The 21150-nt window shown below is 40.8% G+C and overlaps 1 protein-coding gene and 1 long non-coding RNA gene across 11 annotated transcripts in view; one reads left to right on the top strand and one right to left on the bottom strand.

The window, feature by feature from the left end:
• The window catches only part of GNB1 (G protein subunit beta 1), a 35047-nt gene extending 18620 nt beyond the window's left edge, over nt 1-16427 (bottom strand). For 4 of the 9 annotated variants that reach the window (XM_039564015.1, XM_039564017.1, XM_039564016.1 and 1 more), the window contains exon 1: nt 15994-16308. The gene's annotated coding sequence lies outside the window, so the exon portion shown is untranslated. Of the gene's footprint in view, nt 1-6944; nt 7050-15346; nt 15559-15993; nt 16309-16404 lie in introns of those variants that run through there. The other 5 variants (XM_039564010.1, XM_039564012.1, XM_039564011.1 and 2 more) reach the window with 4 other exon arrangements.
• On the top strand, nt 15651-20392 carry LOC104693299. Of its 2 annotated transcripts, none has more exons than XR_002046937.2 (3): nt 15651-15688; nt 17526-17621; nt 19225-20392. It is a non-coding gene; the product is annotated as an uncharacterized LOC104693299 (long non-coding RNA). The 2 variants fall into 2 exon arrangements; XR_752523.3 differs by lacking the exon at nt 15651-15688 and adding an exon at nt 16467-16959.
• Nucleotides 20393-21150: the final 758 nt, after the last annotated feature.

Below are 21150 nucleotides of genomic sequence, written 5' to 3'. Positions count from 1 at the left end.
CTATGACAAGTACTCACTGACTGCTGCCAGCCCAATATCCCTTTTTCTTTACAGATACTGAAATAGTTATTCTGAGCTGACAACCCAGCCTAAAAATTAATCTCGACTCCAGCATATTCCAGATACAAGTCTCCATATGAAGAAGACACTTCTGCAAAAGACACCACAACTTTTTTCATGAGGCTGGGGAAAGCAGGGAAGAAAAGGAAGAAAGAGGACTTGTAAGAGTACGGCAAGCATTTTGAATTATTTTATAGTAGGAAATCTGAACAACTCTCCAAAATGAAGCAACTTCCTAAGCAGATTAAACACACTCACTGTACCCTCTCCAAAGCCATTACCCACATAAACACGTTTTTCTCTTGACCTACAGATTCAATGAGAGACTTAAACCCCAAATATTCTGGATATTAATTCCAGCCTTCTCAAGACTGCTTCACACACACATTGACTCGATGCCAAGGCTAGTATCTGAATCGCTGCAAAGGCATTCTAGTCCTTAAAACACACCAGCAATTCATGCACAACCTGATGTGGGGCCAGGCATCAGACAACTGAGGATCTGGCTCAAACCCCGGGATGAGGTTTGCCCAGGCTTCCCAGCAGCTGTCCCTGCTGTAAGAACACAGAGAAGCTGAGAGATGTGTTCAGTGGGGGGTGTAATCAATGCGTGCAGTCTTCTGTACACACGTATTTTAGTGGCTTTACCAACACAGTTTAACCTGGATCTCAACCAACACTAGTAAAAACTGGTTTTCATGACCATTACACCACTTGAATCTTAAAAATGTCTTGCATAACACATCCTCCTGCGAGAGTGGCACATAGGGTTGTTTTATTCAAGGCACTCAAAAATAACTTCACTGGAGGGAAAAAAAACCCCAAACAAACAACAAAAAACCTCAAACCATCCAAAAACCTACTAGCAAACCTCAGTATTACTATTAAGATAAACCAGCAATTTCAAGTGAAGTTACTTTGCTGCTCTGCACCCCTGTGAAAAGCACCCCTGAGCCAGCAGGGATGGCTGGATGGAGGCAGGCAGTTCCTAATTTAGCCTGCAGATGCTCCTGTTCAGGTACCCAACATCATCACCACTGTAATATATCACTCACAAGGCAGAGATAACGTCTGTGCGACCAGCAATTGCAAGTTAGTTTATTAAAATCATTTCTTATAGTCTACATAGCTGATTATTATCACAGAACAGTATCTAGATGCCCAAGTGATTACACCATCTTGCCGAATCACTGCCAACATCATGAAATGCCAATGTGCCACCAGATAACAGTAATTGTAAGTTTCAAATTTAAAGTTTCAAGATTATTCTGTACACAAAAAACTCCCAAATAAACCCTATCCTCGGTTTAATGACTCGATCCTAATTATCAACATTAAGAGCTCTAGCAGACAGCTGGCAGCTTGATGGATGTTTTGGGCATGTGCCCCTCCAAGAGTTAATTCCGGCTCAGACTTTCCCTGGGGAGTGCAGACCTGGAGTCCAGAAAGCCAAGTCTTTGCTGTCACCTCCTCCAAGGGCAGCTTTGAAGTACAACCTAGAGAAGTATAAAATAATAATTACAAATTCATAAATCTAAATACGCTGGAGTGAAAGGATACAACTCCTCCTTTATTTGAAGTCTCCTTTCTGGGAACCATCTGCCACGTCTGTAATTTCCAAGCACACAAACTCTGAAAAGCAAGCAATACCTTACTAACAGGTTTGCCAAAGAGCTCACCCTGGTAGGGACAACAGGAGATTGTACAACTCCTTCGAAAACTTCCTGAAAGCACTTGTGTCGTGCAAGGCCAGCACAGCTGAATGTTTCTGTGGGAGGTATTGGCTGCTTCTTGTGCTGAAGAATTGCCAAGTTCCCAGCTGAAGCAGTCGCTGTGCTCAGTAGACATTTTTCCATATATTAGTGGGAAGTACACACAAAACAAGCATCAGGTCGATCAGTGTTAATGCTCATCTTGCAGCAGCCACATTGGCTGGCTAGAGAGCTCACAAATTTCCATTTTCAATATAGTGTGCGAGTAAAATGATAATTACACAAGCTAAAAATAGCTGCAACTTAACAACCTGATTTCACAAATGCTCCACTATTACCTATAGCTCAATATGGAGCGACAGGTCCCACTTCTAGGGTCACTGATGTTGAGAGTTTTAGAGATTTTGTGTGTTTTGTTTCAAGTAGAAGAACTCTAGAAATGTTTTCCTCCGGAAGAAACTTGTGCACTTTTTCTACTCTGCTCAATGGACCTACAAGAGTACATCTGGAATAAAAAAAGTTCTCCTTGCTGCACAGAACACAGGAAAATTGTTGGCTAAAGAATGAAGGTCAGTTCTAGGGTCCTTCCAGTTCTGGCCACATTCCTTCATCCTGTAACCTCATTCACACTAAACTGCACATACAACAGGAAAAAGCAGGCACAACAGACCTACACAGAACAGCCTCTAATCAGCCAACGTCGCCTTCCACCAAACCGCCTTCAGTGAAGCAGTGAGGCAATTCACAAGTGCCTCACTGCTTCAATCTGGCACTTCAGAATCCAAAACCCCCACAAAAGTAACAAACACCCCAGACCAAACCCATCCACCATAAACAGCTGCTACTATTCAGAAAAAGAAAAAAATAAAATTGGGCTTTTATTTCAGAAAATTCAGGGAAGAAACAAAATATTAACAAATCTGGAAACCTTGAAAGACCTTGCAAAACCCAAATTCAGCACAGCGCTTTCACATTCGAAGTCCCAAACTGGAGCTACTGTCTCAGAGGAACAGTGCGTTTTTGTCTCCTCCAAAACTGCTACAGAATATGAATAATTCACCATAAAAGTTAAACTTCAATGTTCAAATTCCTCAATATGCCAGAGGTTGTTACCACACAGTAACACAACACAACACCTACTGAAAGTCACCAAAATGCTAATCATGCATAATCCATCAGCTCTTGCTTGCATGCCTAGATTTTCCAAAGAGTCATCCCTCCCTCTGTTTAACAAGTACTTGAAAATAAACCTTTTGGATAGTTTACCACTTTCTCAAAATAGCAGCCTAACAAGCAGACAACAATGCTAAGATCATGGCAGGACACATGACTGCAATAAACACCTCTGATGTGAAGTGGTCCATGTCTCCTTGTGCCACCAACACTGCACAAACTCCAGCTGTCTTCATGGAAGACAGAATCCCATGTTGGCAAAACACTCACATTTCCTGATGCTAATCCCATGACCTACATTTAAAAAAAGAATCATACTGATGCAATATTTAAGCATAAAAATCTGGACTGTAACAGGTCACTTCATTAATCCTTTCTAAATGCATCTGGAAGCCATGTGCATTATTAAAAAAAAAATCATCTTAATATTCTAGGTACAGCAGAGAATTTCTGTAAAAAAGGGAAAGAACTGATATTACAAGTTTAACAGATGCCTAAAGCCAAATGCTTAAAATAACATTTTTTAAAAAGAAGGGTCTTAAGAGATCTTTGAAGTAGTTCACGAATATTAATAACTCTTGGTACTTTAGTGCCCGAGCCCAAAGATTTCCTAACTACAGCTCTTCTTTTCTGTCTTCCTCTCAGAGGAATTCCCATTTAAGAGCATTTTTACACTTCCTCATAAGAAGCATGGATGGAAACGTAACTTATTTTAAGAACAAAAATCACTGGTATTTAGTGTAAGTTTTCAACAAACTTGTATTTATTAAATCACAATAAGCCAATATTCTAGGTTTTATTCAAATTTGTCTCTATGCAGATAGTCATTCTGAACAGCAACACATTTATACATAACCTCATCAATTTTATCCAACTAGCCAGTGATGTTTTTGGCAGTCTTCCTTCCTGATCTTACAATTTAAAAAGAATGTAAAAAACACCCCAAAACAACCAGAGTAAGCACTAAACACTTAGGATCTGCTTGTGCATATATTTCGAGCTACATTTATCAAAAAAAAAGTCACTGAAAATTGTCACTTTCCTAAAGTAACCCCTTATCCAAACCCAAGCAATTTTGCTGTCCCATACTACTAGACATCTCCCTTCAGACTGACAAACAAAACACAGGCAGCACTGAAGGAGAATATATTACTATTAATTAACCAACAGAGAAATGACTAAGCATTTGTTACTAGATGCTTCCATCTGCAGAGCCTTACAGTAACAGAATTGTTGTTTCTTACTTCAACTGTCATTTTTCATTGCTTCTTTCAACCCTTTTATCATGAACCTCTAGTTTTTACTGGTATTTTCACTTCATCTGCAAACCCACAAGAATCTGTGTCTACCTAAGCAGGGCAGAGCACACACGCCACAGGAATATTGCAGTCTTGCTTCAATAATTAATAATTAAAGTAAGACTGCAATATTCCTGTGATATTACCAAGTAATGCCACCGTTATCAGGATATTATCTTTTCAGAAAATGTGTGATGTCTCATGTCTATCAGCTGAATCTATAGGTTTGGGGCAGCTCACAATCCAAGCCATACAGACAACATTTTCTCCTAGAAGCCAGAAATGGAAGCACACAGCTGTAGGTGCAGTTCAGAGTGTCCCAGTGTGACAAATCAGTGACAGAATCATTACACAGCAAATGAAAACACTTTACACACCTAAATACATACAGTTGTTTCTTTTTAGTAGAAGTCAACATTTAAACCATGTTTATTCAGGTATCAAAACAAGTTTTTAATCCACAATTTAAAACATGCTCTTAGTAAATTGCAATCCTATTAAGAAATGTAATTCTTGAGAATTCCCATTAAGTACCCAAATACTGTCTTTTAAAAGTCACTTCTGGGTAAGCCAATTTTCAAGTAGCCTTCAGTTCATTTTCTGTGATTTAAAAATGCTCAGGAAGTCCTCACAAAGATTGATGTATTTCTCCATCAGGAGCTCTCCCCAAATATTTCCCAGTAGGTGCTGAGAGGAGCCCAGCATGTGACTGGATCACACTGCACTGAATTCACAGGCAAATAAATGAATGGGGAGATGCAAAACCTGGCAGAGGCACCTCCTGTTACCAAAATCCTGAAGATTACAATGAAATCCATCAAGTGGATCAGCTGCCCTGTCAGGGATTAAAGTGAAAGAGAACAAGTAGGTTCCAAAAGCCTGGATGGGATTTCTCTCAGCTCTGCTTGCTGACACATCTGTCTTGGAATGATGTTCACCTTGTTAAAAATCGTGTTCAGATATTACCAACACAGTGACATCAGCAGGTACATTAAGATCCTCACTACAATATTTATTACATTAGAGGAGGAAATGGGCTATGTGATCACTTATTTACAAGACAAAAAAACCCAGAAACAAAAATAGCAGAATTGACATGAAAAATACTAATTAAAAAAAAAAAAAAAGAAATCAGTAACACTCTGTGCCTGCATAAGCACAGAAAATCAGCAGAAATCCCCATTATTGTATTTTGTATTTCCATAAATTTTAGCTCCACTATTTTATCAACAGGAGCTGAATCATCCATTTCGTTCTACATATGCCAGCTAATAAAGAGTCAACTGACTCAAAGGAGAATCAGCTGCTTCCTGTCTACACCCTTTTAAAAAATACAACCAACTTCCAGAAAGCTACACTGAGCAACCCTACTTTTTACATCCTTAAAAGTAAAGCCATTAAAAACCAAGGATGAATAACCAATCAAATTGGGGTATCTCTACTCTTGATCTAAGGGAGACATTTACACATCTAAAGTGATCTTTTATGGACAACTCTGCTTCTGAAAAGCATTTCCCTCTTCTGAGCATGCAGGCACAGGCTGAGAACCTCACATGCTGCCATGTCTCACTGCACCAAGGCCCTCAGAACACTAATGAGAAACACACTGTGTTTCCAGGAGCAGCAAGATAGTCCATATTCTATCAAATCTCAATTATGCTTCCCCACACAGATCAAAAGTTCCACCCAAAATGCCTTTCACTGTCAGGATCAAACCCTGAGAGAGCGCTTCAGAAACAGGGATTCTTCTTTCTGCTCTGCCTTGGAACGACTCAGAGAAAGCAAGCAAGCTTTTACTGTATTAAGCTTTTATAAAGTAAAAATAATAAGAAGGAAAAATCCAACTGAAGCAACAAAAGTAACCCCCATCTTAGAGTCAGGCTGGACGTGAGTTGATAACTACCTTCTCACCACAGCTGCTGTCACATCTGCCCCAACAAAAATAGGGGAGTTAAGACATTGGAACAAACCATCTGCTCCTTTGTGCCTCTGCTACACGGAGTGTACAAAGCCTCAGAGATCAGCTAAAAGCAAAATATTCATTCTTTACAACTGTGTAAAAGATCTTTATCCAAGCCCCAGCTAAAAAACAGAATACATTTAATTCACTGAAATAAGAATTCAGTATTCAAACAGCACACTGATCTTCAGTAAGAGATTAACAGAACACTGTTAGAATAAGTTTAGCTACACCATGAAAAACAGCTGCTTTCCAGCACCAGTCTGAAGATAAGTAGTATTTCAATGGACTTTAAAATCAACAAAATATATTATATGCATATAGCAGATAAAAGATACTCAGTAGAGATTAAAATATGGCATGACTTCTCTAATCTTTTCACCCAAAACAGACTGAGCAATACTTTGTTCTCTAGCCCCAGAATCAACATACCCCATCTTTAATCAATGTGCAAGCAGCTCCATTAGTTTTGATAGCAATGATTTATGCCCTGAGTAGCTCATTGACTTCTCCCAATTGCTTTATTTTGATGTGTACTGTTTGTACAAAATAAGGTACGGAAGAACAAGAAAAGCAAGGCTGAGCCTGAAAAGTCGAGTAACGCAGGAGCCCTTGAATCCATCAGACTGAGAAGTAGTGTTTGGGAACAGACAAGGCAACAACGCTCAGTGCTGATATGAGAGTACAGCCCAGGGCCAATATCACAGCAGAAAGCACAAAGGTACAGCAGGAAATACTCACTTTCACCCTTGGACATTCCTCTTCCCATAGGATCTGCATTAACCCTCTGAAAACTTCTGGCATTAATCTTTAAGTATCAGTTGCATTCCTGGAGATGGTATCCATCTTGTTAGGTGATCAAAATATAGAGGAATCCACGATAAATAGAAAAAAAATAAAGTAACACCAGGGAATTAACTGAGAAAGACAAAACTGAAAACATCAGAAGACAATCCCACCTATTCTATGGAAAAAAATACCTCCAAAGTGGTGCCAAACCAGCAGCCAAGAAAGTTGTTTGAGCCCTGGAGCTCCTGAGGTTCTGCCCTGATCCCAAGAGCCTCACACAGCCCCTCTGGATAAGCACCAGCACAGGGTGCTTGCTTGGAGCTGCTAAGTGCTCCCACCGGGTAACCGCTCTGCCCAGACCTTCCAGCCCCAGAGGCAAGATCTGCACAAGCTCCCTCCACCCTTCATCAGCTGTGAGTGTCTCAGTAGGATAAACCACAGCACTTCCTGAAGTGCTGAACTTCAGTACCTCCTGAAATGCTGAAATTTCATCTACTGTCCATAGTTAGGAGAAAGGAAGAATCTAAGTCAAACCAATTTGACCTCACTGTCCAGAGTGTCTATGATATTTGAGTTTCCACACACAAAATCCCACCTCCCCAGCACCTCAGGCACCTATTGAAGACCCCACTACTTTGTCAAGATTTAAATTTGTTAAATGGTTCCTGTTCAGTCTTATTTTCTTTGAGTACTACACAGCATTTTCAGCAGGGAACTTGCACAGTAAGTTTTCAGGCGCTGGCCAGATAATATCTGACAGCTGCAGCGAAATCCAGGACTTGGTAACCTGCAGCACAATTAAACTGCCATCAGCATCAAGCAGCCCGTTCCTGATCTTTGTACAGACACCACCTTTGTTACACAGACAGCAGCCTATCTTCAGAGTTCTGCCACTTCACAGAGAACATGCAACAGGAATATCAAACATATGCTCCAACAAAGACAGCTCCTTAATTAGTACAGTATCAGCTTATTTCAAGCACCAAAGGTTTCAGCAGACTATCACATCTACTTTGTTTTTCTAGACAAACAGAGAAAATTACCACACCAACCTCCCAACACATTTGTTAGGCTATCTGAAAAACAACAAAAAAAAAACCCCAAAGTTTTGGGAACCAAAATGATAAAATGCAAGAGGACCATAAACAGATTTCTTCTCAGCATCTTGAAGCAGGCGTAGGCCTGCTCTGTTTAGCTCTGTTACATCATTTACTGGAAACAAAACGTAGTAAGTTTTGTATCATGCAGCTATAAACTCGAGTATTTTAGATACTGAAACCTAAGTTTACTTTTTTATTTTGAGATTCAAGCATTGTTACATTCAAAACATACCTTGAACCATTTGGTGTTAGCCAAGATGTATCAGCTCAAATATTATTTAAATAAACACAACAGAACTTCACACATATGACTAAACCAGACTTTCTGCACTGGGTTTCACCACAAAGATCTTACTAGAAAATATCAGTATTGCACAAATATCAAACTAAGAAGTAAGTTCAGGGATTTCTGATCAGTGCTGTCGACAGAGTGAACATTTCTGCCTGGCCTTACAAATTTCACTACTGATGATAACCAAGCTTTAACTTTTAAGATCTCTGCATCAACAAAAAAAGGCACATTTATACCATCTTCTGTATGGTTTTACCTTGGAGCTTTGACCCACCTCCTATCCCTCATTTGTTTTGGTAAATCCCTCAAATACCTACAAAAAACTCCAAACAGTTGGACTGAATACAAAGTGGTTTGTGTGATTCCAGAGATTCAATTTCTCCAATTCCAGGAAAAAGCCTTATTTCCCACAGATTACAGAAGGGCAGCAACACCCCGAGCTTGCAAGGCACATCTGGACAGATACAAACAGGACATGTGATCTCCAACAACATCTGTAAGCTCAACATCCTGCACAGTCGCCCTCAGGAAAAGAAATCTGGGAAAATATCCCATGTTAGCACAGATGTGCCAGTGAGAAAGTCCTTACAGTAAGGAACACCCCATTAATACTGGGCATGAGTATTTCTGTTTCCATGGAAGTTAAACTCCACTTTGAAGCACACAATTAAAAATTCTTCTGTCAGATCAGGGCTGGAAATTTCAACATTTCACAAAAATAAAACAAAACCCACTCAGCTTGTCACATAACTTCGTGGTTTTGCAAGTAATTTTAGATAACCTCTATTTATTGACAGATTTTAGTACATCCTGAAATGGCAGGATAAACACAAAGCACATGTGCCTGAGAAGACTTTTAAGATGGTTCCCTAAATCTAATCCAAGCCAGGCAAAAAAGCCAGAAATGCAGTAAGAAAATCGAGATGCACAGAATGAACAGCTCACCTGTAACAGTTACACAGAAACTCTTTTTCTTTAAGAAAGAAAATAACTGGCATCAGCTGCTGTAATTAAGGTTACTGTAACAGAAGACAAAACAAGGCAGGAAGACAAGGCATCACCTTCCTGTCAGCGAAGGCCAACACCCACAGCTGTCTTTTTCAAAGTCATACAGAAAGCCTTGAAATTTCTTATTTATTCCCTCATCCCCAACACAGTTTGATTTTGCAATGAGGGTGAGCCAAATCAGCAGTGATATCTGAACTGATAAAATATTCCCTAAACCTATTTTGATACACAGCATGCAGGAGTTTAGATGGAGTTGGATGGAGCTCTGAGTTTCCAGAGAGAAGTATTTTGGTTTTACTTTTTTTTTTTCCCTTTGCTGGGGGAAAAAAAGAACAAGCTTAAAATAGTGACAAAAATCTATACATAGCTTTGAATATAGGACCACGTTACATAAAGCTACAAAAAATTATCTAATCTATCTAATTACAGATAATTAATATTTTCTTTTTTTGGGGAGTGCTGGCAGGCATTACTGCAGTTTTCGAGAAGACATCAAAAATATTCTCATCTGAAAAAAACATGATAAACATAACTGGCATGAAATTGTAGGCAAACCTTCTTCTGATCAAGGTAGGAATGCACAGAAAAAATATTAAACTGTCCACAATTGAATTAATCCTTATAACATCTAGAATATATTTCTCTTCTAAACACAGAACCTTTAGAAATTGCAGATGACAAGCTGATATTCTACCTCATCAAATGAATATACTTATTTTTAATGAAGCAGTTTCAGACAGACTACTTACAGAAATGAATTACATTTCACATTAAAATGGCAACTAGATTTTTAACCAGCCTCTTTCCCTTCACTGTATTATCTGCCACTAATTTTTCCCTCATCAAGTTCTAAACACCACCTATGAAAAGAATTCCAAGATTTAGCCTATCTTTACCACCTTCAATTACAGAGCTACCTTACAGCCTGTCTCCTTTAAGCTCCCTCAGATCACCTTCCTCAGGTCTTCAGCCTCATTTTCACTTATCCATTATTAGGATTCCAAAATAAGACACAGCACAAGATGATCAAATTTTAACCCTTCAGTCCCACCAAATACAGAAATAACTGTAGGTCTTCCCTTCATGACAAAAATACCTTGTTTTCAACAATTCTTAATTACCGTGGAATATCTGACACAGGGAACATATTCATTAACCCCAATCCAGGTCCCCTAAATATCTGCAACACCTTCTGAAGTATTCCTATTTTAAACCTGCTGGAGTGATTTGTATTGGATTTTATCAAGACTTAAATCCAGCAATATCTCAACATTTGCTTTTTAACTGCTTTCTCAAGCCCTTATTCCTGTGTCCTGTCACACTCCCCTCCACCCCCAAATATCAATAACCAGGTCAATGTGTAACATCTGGATGTATCCTTATTTTCTGCCACTTTAGGCCAGTGCTGAAAATCCTGGAGAGAATTAAGAAGTTATTATTTCCAAGGCTCCTTACAAATTACACTTCCATAATGTCCCCAAAGAAGTATTTTTTTTGGCTAACACATAGAAAAATTCCCATGTAGGCATCTAATTCCAGCACCCCCACTAAAACTGAGCGTAAGATATACATAGCAAGCAACACCACATCTTGGCTGCTTCCAGATGGCATCCATGAATATTGTCATTACTCCCTAGCTGGGTTCAAGACAGAAAATTCCTGCATTTCTAAGAATATACCGGGCAAGGCAAACATCACCCCCTGTAACCAGTACACTCAAGCCCTCCAGACAGGCAGAAATATTCCATTATATTCCAAGAGACTAATAAATCACAACACATTCTGCACCTCTCTAATAAATGCAACGGACAAGTATTTAATACAAATGAATACTCTTACAAGATGTTAATTACAAAGAACTCATTTTAGAAGGTCAGCTGTTAAAGAAAGAGGCCAAGAAGACGTGATTTTTATGTTCATAAAATTATTTTTAAGTGTGCCTTTGTATTCCAAGGCTAACCATCTCCTTTCTCTCTACTCGGAAATCCTCTACTACTTCAATAAAAATGCAATATTCTGCCTCAAAACCTATCTTGGAGTGTCCATATTTTTGTACTAGGAAGCCTTCCACGGCAATTTACATTGATTATTTTGGCATCTAAAGTAAAGGTACTGCTCATAGCCAGCTCAAAGCTTTTAAAAACCTCTTAATGTTCTGCTCAACTACCAGTTGGCTCAAGTATCTATGGATTCTGCATATATTTCTGTTTGGTGAAAAACAAATCCACACTCACAAAATCCCCAGCACACTGGACACCCTGTGAAGAAATAATAAATTGAGACACTATGTTAAATAGAAACATAGGGGCTTGGGGGTATTTTTGTTTTTTATCATGACCTTGACTAATACTAGTTCCAACTTTATCAGTGGGGAGAAAAAAAACATTTTGAATGGAGTATGTATTCTTTTCATTTTCAGTCTGCACTTGAAGCAACCAAGAGACTCCCTTCAAAAAATGTCCACTTTATCTTCAGTCACATGCTTAAGAAACATTTCATTAATGCAAGCAAGCTGCTTTCAAGGTTATACTTCTTTTCTGCCACATAACCAGTGAAATCCTGTAAAAAAAAAAAAAAAAAAAAAAAAAAAAAAAAGTCCCCATCTAAAATTCTGGCATGACCACAGGCATTAGAGACTCCAAAGACAACTCACCTAAGTGTAATTCAACCACTGGAATGCCCAATTTCCCATTTCAGCTTGCTCGTAACAAAGCAGCGCTAAATGCCATTCCTGAGATAATACAGTGTGCCATATGGCTAAAACTGGATATTAAAATTGAGAATATCAATTACCAATCCACTAATGCTGAGAGGCAAAATCCATGGACGGTAAGAATTTAATCCAATTCAGTGCCTAGAACATGAGCTGAGCCCTATGTAGGGGAGACAAATCTACCACTGGTTTCACAGAATGCAAACAACTCCAATTTTTTATTGCAGTAACTATAAAACCAGCTGAACCTAAGACTTGCTTAACATCCCTAACCACAGCTCCAGGCCTGGTAGGAATCTACAAAAACAACAAAAGTTTCAGATGAATTGGCATCTGGTTTCACAGGGATTGAGAAATCATAACTAAGTTACTATTTAAGAAGAAACAGTTTAGTTGTTTTCCACATGACCAAATCGAAGCCTCCAAAGCACCAGGAAGTTACACAGTGCAGCCAACATCTTGCTTAACTTCAGGAAAAGGCATCCTACAAACACAATATATACTTCTACGATAATTAAAGGGCCTTGAAATTGCATTAGTTGAAGGATTTTCTTATTCTAAGTAAACTCGTTTCATGGTTCAAGTTTTAAAATTTTTAATAGCTGTGGAGTGTTTTCTTCTGGGATGATATAAAGAATAATGCTACACAAAATTCTATACACTCCCTGATTATACAGAACTTCATTGATTACTTACACAAGAATTCTCATTAAGTCCAAATACAGCATCTCCAAATTTCCATGAGGGATGGAGGTGATTTAAAAAACTGTTCTGCTAAGATTTCCTGTGGAATTTTAATTTACCATGTTGTCAAAGATTTCATGCTAGGATGCCTGCTACATACTGACTTAGCAGCTGCAAGGACTCAACAAGGATAAATGTAATTTACATTTATCATACCCAAAACAGAATCTCACTTCACTCTGCTCCTTTCTGATCCCATACTAAAAAGCCAAAGTAGTAGTAACAAAAAAATTGCACAAGTAATTTCAGGTTTAACAGGACATTAACATCAAATGGAACTAACAGCTTATTGGACAGTATTCTTAATTTTAAAAAAATGTTCTTGAAACACCAAAGGAGTAAAATGTACTCAGCTAATTTCAGCTTTTTTTTAACTAAAAAAACCACCAGCACCAGAAGCCTCAACTGAAAATGAGCTCTGCTGCTTCCCAGCTTCCTTCTGCATGAGCTACAGCTGGGTTACTACAATAAACTAACAAACAACTGATTATATATTAAGTCATAGATAAACATTACTAAAATGTTTGATATTATCAAAGGTTTGGAGGTCATTTGAATACAGAAGACATAACAAGCATTTCTTATTTTTCTTGCTGGGAAGTGTATTGTTTTAAGCCTAAGTCCAGTATATCAAATATTAACCAAGCTATTTTATTTAGGCTACCAAAGTAAAGGAGCTTGGCATTATAGTGAAATATCACAAAAGTTACAAATCAAAAGTCCATTTTTCTTAAAAGGTACTAAAAACACACATAAAAGGCTTTAAAAATTTGTAATGTCATTTTGAAACAGACTACTTCTCAGACACGGAGCTGCTTTAACATCCCCCAAGCCTTTCTTATTCCCACCCATTAAAAGAACAGTTATCTAGAGGATGGCAGTAATTCTGGGTCAGCAGCAGTCTTAAAAATTCTGAGTGTTCTGAAGCAGACAGGAGACTCTTTTGTGCCACAGAAAGACACCTGTCTGCACAGGCTCTGATCTGATGATTACCTGGCCAGCACAGACCCACGGCCCAGCAGTCTTTGTATACCTGTGCTCTACAATTAAAAACTGTTTTTTAGCAACAGGCTTAATAAAAGCCAGGAACATTTTGGTGGTGTTAAGCAGGCACTGCAAGGTAAAAGCGAAAATTGTGTCACTCCTTTATTCAGTTAAGAGCCTATGTGAACATTTCAATAAAACTATTTACTCCTCCCACCTAGTTCCTATCTGGAGGAGCTCACAAAAATTAAGAAAAAAACCCCACAGATTTCTCGCAGCAATCTTCCAAATGTTCCTCCTACCCCCACCCCAGAACAGAAGAAAGCAAAGAGAACGAGAAAGTAAATCTAAAACACAATTACGAAATAAGATCTAGTTTGGCAAAGCTGGGGTGAGGAGGAGTTGAAAAATGAGAGCTGCCTTGCTGCAAACGCCATCTTGTTGCAGCTACTGGGCCCAGGCACAGAGAGATCCATTCATTCACAGCAAAAAGAAAATCAAACACACACCCTGGCTAATCTGCAGCCACCAAAACAACTACACTATTATCACCCCTTCTCCTTCTCCTCTCCTCAAGCACACAAGGGAGAGAAATAACTCTGATCTACCACATTTAGGACGGATTTAGGTATTAACATATCATCTTCGTTTCCTCACACGTATTTCACATAGACATCGACAGCATTTTGTCTCGATTCACATCCTTGTGTCCAGATCAGCTTAAATATGGGATAAATCTCTCACGATTAGGTGCAGACATCCTACAGCAGCAAAATGTTTAATTTTTCAGTCTTAAATCACCTCTCCAAGTTGAGCCAACTATTCTCAAAAGCTGTTTCAATAATCACTTAAGCCCTACATTTACAGTCCTTTCCTCCTATTTCCTCCCGTGGAGACAATACATAATAACGTGGCAGTCGGCACATCCTAGAAAGGATGCCTGGTTTAAAACGAGTCCCAGCCATGACTTTGTTAGAGAATAATGAAATATCACATTCGTTAAAATTTCAGTTCATCTTCAGGAATGATAAATTGACATCTTACGATAACCTCTATATCACTCTGATTTTCTTCTGGACAAGATTTTTTTCTTAACAAAACGCCTCATCTCTTTCATATTTACATGCACGGCTTTACACATCTTCATTCCATACAAAGCTGTTAAAAATCCTACACGTCCAATACCCCTTGCATGGATTTAAAAAAAAAAAGCTGAAAGCCTTTCGATAAAAAGCTAGGAATTGAAGTAATATTTTAAACAGCATTTCCAAGGAGAAAACTCCATCTTTCTATTGTAGCAAACACCCTCCATGATCTTCGTTATCGCTGCTACGGGCACACAAAAATATGCAGCACCATAATACATGGGGGAACTAATATGCGGTTTGAATCCATCCTCGGTTCCGGTTTTAACGAGAACAAAACCTTCCCTACCCCTCCCTCGCCCAGCACACCCAGCATGAGCCCCATCTGCGAGCCCTTGGCTGGCTGGGGGTGCTGGAAGCAGCCTTACCCTGTTTGTCTCACCCCCGGCTCCTCTTAATCAGTTTTCCACCATTACAGCAGACACACCATTGCTTCTTTTTCCCCTTGAATCTCTCTCCAAATATTCCCTCTGCCGGCTGGATCGCTCGGGAAACTCGCCTTTTGTGGCTTAAGACAAGACCCCAAAACCGTCTAGCAGAGACCACTACAGCGTAATTACAATTAAAAATGGAACCCCGCAAGATCCGAGGTCTCCTCCCTTTTCGCCTGGAAGCCTTCGAGAGGGAATCAGTCCCACCCCCACCTTTTTCCCCTCCTCCTCCAGCTACAAACACACTTCTTTTTTAGGGGAAGCTGGAGCCCCGAGGAGGTGGGAAGCGCGGGGGAGGGGGGCTATTTCCAACCCCGCCATACCGAGGGTCGCCGAGAACGGGGGGCGATGAGGAGGCGGCGGCCCCGGGGGGCCCCCGGTGCGGCGGCGGAAGGGGAGGACAGGGGAGGAAAGGAGAGGGAAAGGAGAAGTGCGGCAGGAGGAGGAAGCGCGGGGGAGGGGAAGGAGCGGGGCTGAGGGGGAGCCGAGGGAAGATGGCCCCGGGGTGGGGCCGGCCGGGGTTCGGCGGGCGGGAAACGCGTTCTGAAGGACCCCTGCCCTCCCCGCACCCCTCACACGGTTACCTGCCCTCCCGGCCGCTGCTCATGAACCGGGCCGGTCCGTCCGCCGCCCGCGGTCCTGCCCGCGTCCCGCCGGCCTGGGGAGGGAAGGGGGGCGGAGGAGGAGGAGGAGGCGGCGGAGGAGGAGCGGGGGAGCCGCCCGCGCTGCGCCCGGCGGGTCCCGGGGAAGGCGGCAGAGCCGAGCGGGAAGGAGGGATCCGCGGGGGAGGGGGTGTCGCTGGGTCTCGACTCCTCCTCAGCCCGCTCAGCTCCCCGCAGCCATCGGGCAGCGGCAGCCTGGGCGCGGCGAACCTCCCTCCTTCACCTCCTCCCTCCGCCCCGCCCGTGCTGCCCGCCCGGGAAACCCCGGCTCGGCTCCCGCCCCGCCCCGGCCCGCCGACCCGCGCGGTCCCGCCGCTCCCCGCCGACCCTCACCGGAGGCTCCACCGCCCCGCCCTGGCCCCGCACAGCCCCGGCCGCCGCGAGCCTCACCGGAGGCTCCGCCGCCTCCACCGGGCACCCGCCCAGCGCGGCCGGGAGGGAGGGCGGGCGGTGCGCGCTCCCGGGAGCCTCGCGGTGCGCGCTCTCGCGCGCGGGCAACGCCCTTCGGCCCCTTACGCTGGCGGCGGCCGCGCGCTTCCCTCCTCCCGCCCGCGCTCCCGCGCGCTCCCTCCCCTCAGCGAACAAAGGGCGAGGGCGGGCGGTGTACGGGGGGGTCGCGGTCGCCTCGCCGGCCCTGCAGGCCAAAAACAAGTCTGAAAGAGCCGGATGGGAACAGAAAGACACGAAACTGAACCCACAAATGGTGTTTAAGCTCAGGGCTGGGAGAGGCAGAGCCCCCTCACCACGTCAAATGGGAGCGCTCCGGGCTGCGGAGTGTGAAAGGGCGGGAGAGAGGCCACAGGCCTTAAAATGCTGCTCACAAGAGGCTGGCAAGCAATAAATACCTTCATATCATCGTGTGAGGAGAGACTGCGGGAGCTGGGCCTGGTTAGTCTGGGAAGGGAAGGCTGAGGAGGGATCTCATTAATGAATAAAAATATCTCCCAGGGGTGACAGAGGATGGTGGCAGACTCGTCAGCGGTGCCCAGCGACAGGACGAGGAGAAATGACTGTAAACTAAACCAGAAGTTCCGCCTCAACATGAGGAAGAGCTTTTTTTCCATGAGGGTGGCAGGGAGCAGCTGCTCTGGGAGGGCGTGGAGTCTCCCTTTCTGGAGACATTCCAAACCCACCTCGACACGTTCCTGCTTCATCTGCTCCCGGTGACCCTGCCTTGGCCAGGGTGATCTCCAGAGGGCCCTTCCAACCCTAAAAAAATCTGTGATTCTGTGATCTTTCCCTCAGGAACTTGACAAGTAGCAATTCTGTAGCTTAGAACTTCTATTTTCCCAGCTTTGCTTATAAAGGTACTTACACAGCCAAAGTTTCCACAGCGTTCTTTTCATATTCTCCTCACAGCATTTATCACTGCTCTGGAAGGGTTTGCATGAAAGAGAAAGTAGGGGAAAAAAAACCAAAAAAGAAGCATAAAAATTGCGATTTCTGTCTTGCAGGCGGGACCTCAGGCAAACCAGGCAGGAGAGATGTTACCAAAATGGAATCATTTCACACCAGAACTCGCATACTGAAACCCTAATTAATATTGAAAAGTAAGTAGAGATACAGTATTGCATCACTTTTCCTCCTGTCACTGGTCTAAATCTGTGGGTTTTTCCCAGTATATGTTTATACCTTGTTGAAAGGTGACATTACTTGGTAACCAAAATAGGTTTATAGGAAAAAGTGAAACAACCCACAGCATTATAGCCAATTTTCAATTCAAACCTATCCAGCTCGAATACACTGTAATAAAATAAACAAAACCCCCCACAAAGCGCAACAAAAAACAACCAAAAAAAAAGGTTAAAGAGGCCAATATTTTTTCTGCAAACTCTTCCCCCGGTAGATTCTTGCTTCTCTGGAATTTAAACCAAAGTGTTCCTTCTGTCATGCTTTCTGAAGGGAGGTGTGGTTACCTTTAATTAGAAAGAGAAAGAGCAGGTTTGCCAATTAAACTGTAGGAAAGTGGGTTGGCTATTATTCAGGTTGTCTGTTATGAAAAGCTGTTAGATCCTCGTGTGGTTAAGCCTTTGCTTTATAATAATCAAATGTTTGTTTTAAAATAACCTTTATGATGCACTAAAGCTTCAATTCATCACCCTGAGATTTACAAATAACGAAATAAGAAATTTACTGAAATTAGAATAAATTATTCTTGAATTGCTGTCCCAAATTGCTAATATTCTTTCCAATAACCATGGGGAAATTTCTGTTCCACCCCTGAAATGTGGACAGGAATTATCCTATTAAAATCTCTGGAACCACATTGTATGCATGTGGGGATGTCAATGTTCTTGAGGCTAGAGATTCATCCAGCATCCCCATCTGGAAAATACTGATTAAATCTAAGTGCTTAAGGAACACCACAACTTTTACTAGATATTTGCAAAGTTGCCTACAGATTTCAAAAGCAGTTACACACAATATTTTAGTCATTAAATCTCAGGGAGATTTATAGTAGGCAAATTGCATGATTTTTAAAAATTAATTAAATATTTTCTAGTTAGAGATTGCTTTTAGTCTTAGCAGAGATTAAAATATCCTTTTGGGAATACACCATTTGTGTGGAAAAGAATGACCATTTACCACATCAGGCAAAAAAAAGGTACTCTCCATAAAGGATTTAAAAAAAAAAAAAGAAGAAGAAGAAGAAAAATCCTGGTTTTACAAAGAAAAATTTCTCAATTTTACAAGATTTTGTGGAAAATTTTCAGCTAGCACTGGATCATACAGCAAAAAAATCTGCGTAATGAACAAAAATAACGTTCTGAGATTGATAGCAAATAGTAAATCACATTTTGCTTCTTTGAGAAAATAGCTGCATTGAGATTTTGTTATTGGACTAGAACAATTGTAGTGTGAATTAATTATATCATAAATTACATAATTACAAGTGTTATCATTATGAACTAATGCATGCCTTTTTCCCATTGCACGTTCTTATCATACAGATACTGCTTTTCTTCCTTATATTTCTCTTACATTCTTTTACCAATTCTAATAACTAAACATGCTTTGTTTGTTTTTTTTTTTTTTTTAATAAAATACACATTCAGATCTTATCCTCTCCTAGGAATCTCTAATTTTTTTCTTGCATTCTAATTTTTATGCATTCTCTGTTTCATGAGAGCTAAAGGGAATTTCTCTCCCCAGGTCTTGTGCTCTGCCACGTCTTCAAATCCATGGAATTTGGGTAAGGAATCTGGATCAGTCAGGAGTGTTTATAGCACATTTACACACAGCTAATGCTTTCAGCACACCTAAAAATACAACTGTTGCAATAGTTCCTGTTTCTGATCCTGTGATTTAATTATATCTTATTCTCCAGTGAGAAATTTCACTGATGTACAGTTCCACTGCTATTATGGGGAGGGATCCTGAGGATTGGAAATGGTTGTTTACAGAGGGGAGGTTGTTCCAGGTGGGGTGGGTTTGGTTTGTAAATCTCACTGGACAAATCAGTTTTGCTGCATTTTAAAACCTGTCAGAAGAATCCCACCTTGCTGTGTGCAACAGGGTGGTTTATTCTGCTGTCCCGTGCTGGAAGCTACTGCACAGGCATTACCTTTATTTTTAAAATTTCTTTTTCATTTTTAATCTTAACTTTTTTTGTATGGGCACACAGATCCATAAACTGCCCTAGTTTTTAGTGTTCAGTGGGCGAGTGTGCAAATCACCAGAAATAAGTGGATTTATCAGACATAAGTTTATCTGTTTCTACACACTGCAAAAATATTGTTTGTAACTAAACTAACTAGCTGAAAATACCTGTAAATACCTGAAGAACTGGTATAGATAATTAATAAAACCAATTTTTATGGTTTTTTGTTAGTCCACCTTGAAGTTACAGTTTTCCTCTTGGGTTAGAGCCACAGAAAACCTCTCTGTAAAAAGGTTGCTCCATAGTTCTCCATTGCAAAACTTCTTGCACCTTTTTCTCAATCAGCTGACATTAACCCCTTCGTAGGGAACATCCTGAGTTAGATGAAACTTCGGGCAGTTTCACTTCATAAAGTAATTAATTTTTGCATGCCGCTAACATTGTTATAATCAAAATTTACATATTGGTATCTGAGTGAAAATATTGCACAGTTTTTAAGGTAAATCAAGATGCTCCTGGTCTCTGTAAGAATAACTGTCACCAAACAGGTATAATTTATGCTTTCTGAAAAAGGGTGAAAAATCAGCACTTCTCAAGATTCCATAGCTCCTCGGATGGTATAAGAATACTGCTGAAATAATAAATAATTATGGTTTGCCTCCTTTCTTTGTAACCTCAGATAAGTGTTTTAAATAGACTGACTCAAAACTCCACCTCATATTCCAGAATCACACCGGCACCATTTCCCATTCCATAACATTTTGTCTGCCTTTGTGTCCTTTGATGGCTATAAGAGTGCCTTCTGTGAACCCTGGAGAGAGCCAAGGAGACACTCACGTGATTTTGGATTAGTTTGAAGTTCTCCAATTGGTCCCTAAAGCAAAGCAGAACTCTCATTTCTCCTGACATTGCACCAAAATTAAAGGAAGCTTATACAATGTCTAAACTTCAGCTATGCTTCAATCCTGAGTCTATTCAGAACTCTTTTTTTTTACTATTGTTTTATTTTTTTTAACCTTATTCAGAGCTGTTCCAAGCTGCTGTTATTTGTCACTTCTTTGACAATTGGATGACAATCATCACTGCTACCTTCTGAGGAAGGACCCAGGTAGCAGAATATCAAGATCATTCATTAGAGAAAATAAATAAGTAAAAGAAAACTGAATATAAATCCTCAGTGGGGCCAGGCAGAGCAAAAAGTAGGAGTAGCTCAGTCTCCTTAGTTACATTCTGCATTCTCACAGTTTCTTTCAGTTTCCCTATTATTATGGAACAAAAGAGTTATTTTAAACGACTTCTGAGAACATCACATAAAATTAGCAGAACTGTGTTAGTCTGCAGAGAATATAATTGACAAGGTTCTAAGGTAAGGGGAACTGGTTCTGAGAGTTGAATTCATGTCAATTAGGGAAGTCCATACACCTGAGTTTTAAACTGATACAGTGGTGGAAGATGATCCTGAACTCCTTTCTTATGGT

Source organism: Corvus cornix, chromosome 21, assembly GCF_000738735.6.
Source record: "Corvus cornix cornix isolate S_Up_H32 chromosome 21, ASM73873v5, whole genome shotgun sequence".
NCBI lineage: Eukaryota > Metazoa > Chordata > Aves > Passeriformes > Corvidae > Corvus > Corvus cornix.
This window is presented reverse-complemented; position numbering and strand designations above follow the sequence as displayed.